The sequence below is a fragment of the Papio anubis genome, unplaced genomic scaffold, assembly GCF_008728515.1.
Source record: "Papio anubis isolate 15944 unplaced genomic scaffold, Panubis1.0 scaffold758, whole genome shotgun sequence".
NCBI classification, from domain to species: Eukaryota; Metazoa; Chordata; class Mammalia; order Primates; family Cercopithecidae; genus Papio; species Papio anubis.
Window position 1 is genome coordinate 7,650 of NW_022167801.1, and position 7,219 is coordinate 14,868.

The 7,219-nt window shown below is 44.0% G+C and overlaps 1 pseudogene; it reads right to left on the minus strand.

Moving 5' to 3' along the window:
- Nucleotides 1-670: 670 nt before the first annotated feature.
- Nucleotides 671-2,350, minus strand: LOC116273486 (annotated as a pseudogene).
- Nucleotides 2,351-7,219: the final 4,869 nt, after the last annotated feature.

The window sequence follows — 7,219 nt, forward strand, 5'->3', positions numbered from 1 at the left end:
TCACGTTTTTGCCCAGGCTGGAGTGCAGTGCTGTGATCATGGCTGACTGTAGCCTCGACCTCTTGTGCTCAAGTGATGCTCCTGCCTCAACCTCCTGAGTAGCTGGGACCACAGGTGTGTATCACTGTGGATGACTTGTTTTTGTTTTTTTTTTTAATTGACAAATAAAAATTGTATATATTACAACATATAACATGTTGTTTTGAAATATATATACATTGTGGAATGGGTAAATGAGCTAATTAACATATGCATTACCTCACATATTTATGTGTGTGGGGTGAGAACACTTAAAATCTATTTTCTTTTTCTTTTTTAAAAAAGATGTTTATTCGGCCGGGCACGGTGGCTCAAGCCTGTAATCCCAGCACTTTGGGAGGCCGAGACGGGCGGATCATGAGGTCAGGAGATCGAGACCATCCTGGCTAACATGGTGAAACCCCATCTCTACTGAAAAATACAAAAAATTAGCCAGGCGTGGTGGCGGCGCCTGTAGTCCCAGCTACTCAGGAGGCTGAGGCAGGAGAATGGCGTAAACCCGGGAGGTGGAGCTTGCAGTGAGCTGAGATCCGGCCACTGCACTCCAGCCTGGGCGACAGAGCGAGACTCCGTCTCAAAAAAAAAAAAAAAAAAAAGATGTTTATTCGGCATCACGATCAGACTATTCCATTTAGCAATCCACAGCATGGGTGCAAAAAAAGAAGTCTACACTAAAACCCTTGGTTGAATGCTTTCATACTTTCCACAGAACAGAAACTAAAATAACCTGTTATACAATTAGTCACGAACACAGTCCTCAAGTTTTTTGCCCATACACATGAGTATTTGTGTAAAACATATCTTCTTTGTAGCAGCTAGGCCTTGCCACCACTGTGCTTGGCTGAGTTCACAAATCTGTTGTTACCTGTAGCTTCCCTGTCACTTCTCTGGCTCTCCTGTCCTGCTAAGCTTTGTTTCCTAATTAAAATCTTCTGCCACTGCCATAGCTACTGTTGCTACTAGAACCGCCATAGGCACCTTGGTTTCTTGGTTTGGTCAAGTATTGGCCTCCACCACCACAGGGGCCAGAGCTTCTGACTCCAAAGATTTCTCCCTTCATGGGTCCAAAATTTGAAAACTGATTGTTGTAATTACCAAAATCATCGTAGCTTCCACCACCTCCCAAATTGCTTCCATCATTACCAAATCCATTATAGCCATCCCCACTGCCACCATATCCACCACCACCATGGCTGCCACCAAAGCCATCACGACCATGAAGTTTTCTCCACTACCAAAGTTGTCACTCCCACCAAAACCACCTCCACGACCACCGCCAAAGTGTCCAGAACCACTTCGACCTCTTCGGCTAGATGAATCACTAGCCATCTCTTGCTCTGACAGCGCCTTCCTAACTTCACAGTTGTGGTCATTCACAGTATGGTATTTCTGAATGACAGTCTTATCCACCGAGTCATGGTTGTCAAAGGTTACAAAAGGCAAAACCCCCTTTTTTGCCACTGCCTCAGTCAGTCATGATTTCAATCACTTCAATTTTTTCAAACTGTTCAAAATAACCTCTTAGGTGATGTTCTTCAGTGTCTTCTTCTTCTTTTCTTTTCTTTTCTTTTTTTTTTTTTTTTGAGGCAGAGTCTGGCTCTGTCACCCAAGCTGGAGAGAAATAGCATGATTTTGGCTCACTGTAACCTCTGCCTCCTGGGTTCAAGCGATTCTCCTGCCTCAGCCTCCTGAGTAGCTGGGACTATAGGCGTGCGCCACCACGCCCAGGGAATTTTTGTATTTTTAGTAGAGATGGGATTTCACCATTTTGGCCAGGATGGTTTCGATCTCTTGACCTCTTGATCCTCCGCCTCGGCCCCGCAAAGTGCTGGGATTACAGGAGGCTTCAGTGTGTTCTTTCATGCAATCAAGAAACATCTTTTTCACAGTGAAGTGGGCACCTGGTCTTTGAGAATCTTCTCTTGAGACAGCTCTCTGGTTCCACAACTCTTCCATCCACCTTGTGTGGCCTTGCATTCATGGCTGCGTCCACCTCCTCCACAGTGGCATAGGTGACAAGCCCAAAGCCTCTGGAGCGCTTGGTGTTTGGGACTCTCATTACCACACAGTCCTGAGCATTCCCCAGGCTCACAGTGGCTCCTCAGGCTCCCATTGGTTGTTTCAAAGCTCAGCCCTCCAATGAAGAGCTTCCTCAGCTGGTCAGGCTCTTTAGGAGACTCTGACTTAGACATGACGGCAGGGAGAAGAGAGTCTTTAACGACGCTTCCTCGGTGGCGTCCGAGGGCAGAAAGGCAAAATCTATTTTCTTAGCAATTTTCAAGAATACAGTACATTTTGTGTGTGTGTGTGTGTTTTAATTTTTTATTTATTTTTATTTTTTTTAGATGGAGTTTCACTTTTGTTGCCCAGGCTAGAGTGCAATGGTGCAATCTCGGCTCACTGCAACTTCTGCCTCCCGGACTCAAGCGATTCTCCTGCTTCAGCCTCCCAAGTAGCTGGGATAACAGGCGTGCACCACCAGGCCTGGCTAATTTTTGTATTTTTAGTAGAGACGGGGTTTCACCATGTTGGCCAGGCTGGTCTTGAACTCCTGATCTCAAGTGATCCATCTGCCTTGGCCTCCCAAAGTGCTGGGATTCCAGGCGTGAGCCGCGGCCCCCGGCCTGAATAAGCTGTTATTAACTACAGTTACTTCGTTGCACAATAGACCTCTTGAACTTATTCCTCCTCTCCAACTGAAATTTGGTATATTTTGAAGAATATCTCCCCAATCCCCCCTCCTCATTTTAAGTTTTAACAAAGTCAAAACTGTCATTGTTTTCCCCTTATTGTGGATTTTGGTATTCCACCTAGAATTGCCTGCTTGGGATTTTACTTGTATTTTTCCAAATTTTTTTTTCTAATAAGTTTATATTTTTAATTAATTAATTTATTTGAGACAGTCTCTCTCTGTTGCACAGGCTGGAGCGCAATGGCATGATCTCGGCTCACTGCAACCACCTCCGCCTCCCGGGTTCAAGCGATTCTCATGCCTCAGCCTCCCAAGTAGCTGGGATTACAGGCACGTGCCACCACACTCGGCTAATTTTTGTCTTTTTAGTAGACACGGGATTTCGCCATATTGGCCAAACTCCTGACCTCAGGTGATCCACCCGCCTTGGCCTCCCAAAGTGCTGAGATTACGGTGTGAGCCACTGTGCCCTGCCCTCTCTTAAACTGGCTTTAATTATTATTTGGTTTCACATTTTGATCTGTAGTTAATTTTTGCAGTTGTGATATCTAACTTGGAAGAGAGAAGATGGACTGAGTTCTGGGCAAAGTCTTGGATTATTGAGAGGGAAGGAAAAAGTTTGAAGATGAAAGTGATGAGAAGGGGTAGTGGATGGGGTGAGCAGGTGGCATGTGCCTCAAAGAAGCCATTTTTTGAGGGTGTTGTTTTTATTGTGATAAAGTGTACATAATATGAAGTTTATCACTTTAACCATTTCTAAGTGTATAATTCAGTGACATTAATTACGTTCACCCTGTTGTGCAGCCATTATCACTATCCATTAAAGGAACCATTTTTTTTTTTTTTTTTTTTGAGATGGAGTCTGGCACTGTCGCTCGGGCTTGAGTGGAATGGTGAGATCTTGGCTCATTGCAAGCTCCACCTCCTGGGTTCACGTAATTCTCCTGCCTCAGCCTCCCAAGTAGCTGGGATTACAGCGGCCTGCCACCACACCTGGCTAATTTTTTGTGTTTTTAGTAGAGACAGTGTTTCACTATGTTGGTCAGACTGGTCTCGAACTCCTGACCTTGTGATCCGCCGCCCCTTGGCCTCCCAAAGTGCTGGGATTACAGGCGTGAGCCACTGTGCCCAGCCTAAAGGAACCATTTTTCTATGATGAAGAAACAATGGTCTGGAGTCAGCAAGGAAAACAACAATAACAAAAATGCTGACTTTCCTCTCTTCCACTACTTCCACTCTCGTTGCAACTTAGTAGCCTCATTTTGTGAGGAGATAATTTTTAAGAAACAGTTGGCTTGTAGTTAAGGCAAAGAGGAGTGGGGATGTTCTGTGTAAAGGTTGACAAGATAGGGTGACCTGTTTTCAATTTAACAAGTATTGCAGTGAGCACACCAGATGGGATCTCCCGGCAGGGGGTAGTGAGAGAATGGTCAAATTGTGGAGGCCTAGGTTGCAACGGCATGAGAGTGTGGGCAGAAATTAATTTTACAATTTTAGAATTAATTCTTTTTGGGGATTTCCCTCCAGGGCTGCTGCACGTGGTGAGGGCTCAACCCCCCAGACACTCCTGTGAGGCCGCTGGTCACCCAGGGGCACCTTTCAGCTGGGAGGAGCAAATGCCCTTTCTCTTCAGAGCTAAAAAACTCAGTCTCATTTAGCTATGAAAACAACAGTTCAGTTCCTCACGCAAATGCACACAGACAAACTGAATCAAGGTAAATTTTAGGAGAAAAAGCAATAGAGAACTCCCTTTAGAATGCATCTCTGAAGTAGAATTGGGATCCTTAAACAACAATTTCCTAGGAGAAAACCAGCTCAGAATAAATCAAGGACCGTCAACCAAAGGGAGGTCTGGGGCTCAGGGGGACTTACCAGTTCCACCAGGAGAGAAACTTGAACTCAGTGGGACTTCGATGGGCCCCTGCTGGGACCTTAGCTCTGGATTCGGGCTAGTCTTTCAGCGTCCTGAGTCTTCTCTGAGGCCCCATGTATTTGGGCGCCAAAATATTGTCAACAAAAATAGTCAAACTCTGTAAAACATTTTAAGAGATTTATTCTGAGCTACATATGAGTGACCATGACCCATGACACAGCCCTCAGGAGGTCCTGAGAACATATGCCTAAGGTGGTCGGGGCACAGCTTAGTTTCATATGTTTCAGGGAGGCATGAGACGTCAATCAAATACACTTAAGAAATACATTGGTTTCATTCAGGAAGGTGGGACAACTCAAAGTAAGGGCTTCCAGGCTACAGGTAAATTTAAATATTTTCTGGCTGATAATTGGTTGAGTTTGTCTGACTCATATTAATTTCCTGACAAAGTACCACAAACCTGGTGGCTAAAGCCAGCAGAAATGTATTGTCTGATAGTTCTGGAGGCCCAAAGTCAAGGTGTTGGCAGGGTTGGTTCCTTCTCGGGGAGAATCTGTTCCATGCATCTCTCCCAGCTTCCAAGAGCCCCATGTATTCTTTGGATTGTAACCGATCACTCAAATCCTCTGTCTTCAAATGGCATTTTCCCTGTGTCTTTTTTCACATGATTGTCTTCTTATAAGGACACCCGTCATATTGGATTAGGGGCCCACAGTACTCCACAATGACCTCATCTTTAATTACATCTTCAACAACCCGATTCCCAAAGAAGGTCACATCCTGTGGTACTGAGGGTTAGGGCTTCAGCATATCTTTTTTGGGGAGACATAGTTCAACCCACAACAAAGACCTGAGATCGACAGAAAGGAGTGTTCAGGTGAAGATAAAGGATTGTGGAGACCAAGTTTTATTGTGCAGAGGAATCTCTCAGATAGCAGACTTCAGAGAGAGCAGGTTGTGAAATGTTTCTTATCAGACCTAAAAGGGTGCCTTGCTCTCAGTTGATTATCTCCTGGATCTGGAAAGGAAGGAAGGAAAACAAAGGGGAAAGGGGATTCTATGGATTTTTCCCAGAAGAGACTTTGCAGGGCAATTTCAAGGTATGGCCAGGAAATATATTTTGGGGTGAAATACTTTTTCATTGTCTTGTAATGTTATGCCAGCGTCAGATTGAAAAGTAAGTCACGATACATAGGGTCAAATAAAACCCATCTGATGAGAATTTATGGTTTGTAGGGCATGATTCCCTAGACCCCTTAGGTAAGAATTTGGGCAAGATAAAAAATCAGAGCTTAGTCCTCCATACCAAAATCTATATGAATCAGGGTTCTCCAGAGAGACAGAATCAATAGGATATAGAAAGAGATTCATCATGAGGAATTGGCTCATATGATTTTGGAAGCTGAGAAGTCCCACAGTCTGGTATCTGCAAGCTGGAGACTCAGGAAAGCTGGTGATGTAGTCCAGTCCAAGCCCCAAATTCTGAGAACCAGGAGAACTGATGGTGTGAGTTCTAGTCTAAGTCCAAATGCCTGAGAACTAGAGGTCTGATGGTATAAGTTCCAGTCAAGTTTGAAGACCCGAGAACCAGGAGTGCTGATGATGTAAGTCACAGTCTGAGGGCAGAAGACTGGTATCCCACCTCAAACAGTGAGCAGAGAGAGAGAGACGGGGGGCGAAAGAGAGAGAGAGAGAGAGAGAGAGAGAAAGAGAGAGAACTGTCCTTTCCCTTGTCTTTTTGTTCTGTTCAGACTTTCACTGAATTGGATGATGCTCAACCACGTAGGGCATCTGCTCTAGTCAGTCCGCTAATGTAAATACTAATCTCTAGTGGAAACATCTGAACAGACACACTCAGAAGTAATACTTAACCAGGTATCTGGATATTTCATGGCCCTGTTAAGCTGACACATAAAATTACTCATCACAGAAGCTCACCTATGATTAATTGATTTTTTTGAGGGTGCAAAAAGCTACTCAGTGATGAGTATAACAAAATACTAGAAAGAGATTATTTTTTGGTTGACTCAGAATTTTGGCTAAAATCTAAAGCTGAGAACAATAGGTGTTAAGAAATCCTATATTCCAAAGAGAGTTCTTAGCATACCCTACAGGACTTTCCAAAACTGGTCTAAGGACAATTACCAACAGACTATATCAGGAAAAGATAGAGACTTAATGAAGTCACCTTTGCAAAATTATGACAGTAGAGAAAACTGACATAGTCGACTCCATTTTGCTTCTAAGCTACAAGATGTCTTCGGTGATTCCTCAGTGTAGGCCAAACTAACTTCGGGAGGCACTTAATTTATACTTTAACCTTAAAGCAAAGATGATAATAGCCCTTTCCTAAAACTAAACCACCTCTGTACAACCAATGAAAGGCCACAGGTTAGGATTATGAGAGGGGCCTGAATTCTGCTGAAATGTGGGCAAAGTTAAATGATAACCAGCCGTTGTTCTGGAGGTCACAAGATTTGTAACATCCCCAATTACTCCTATAGATAACATCTACTATTATAGAACCCAAAACTGACCTTTTGAGATTTTTTTCAGACTGTTACATTTCTCAAGACCAGCTGACTCGAGCCAGACCTGCAACTCATCAGTCCTGC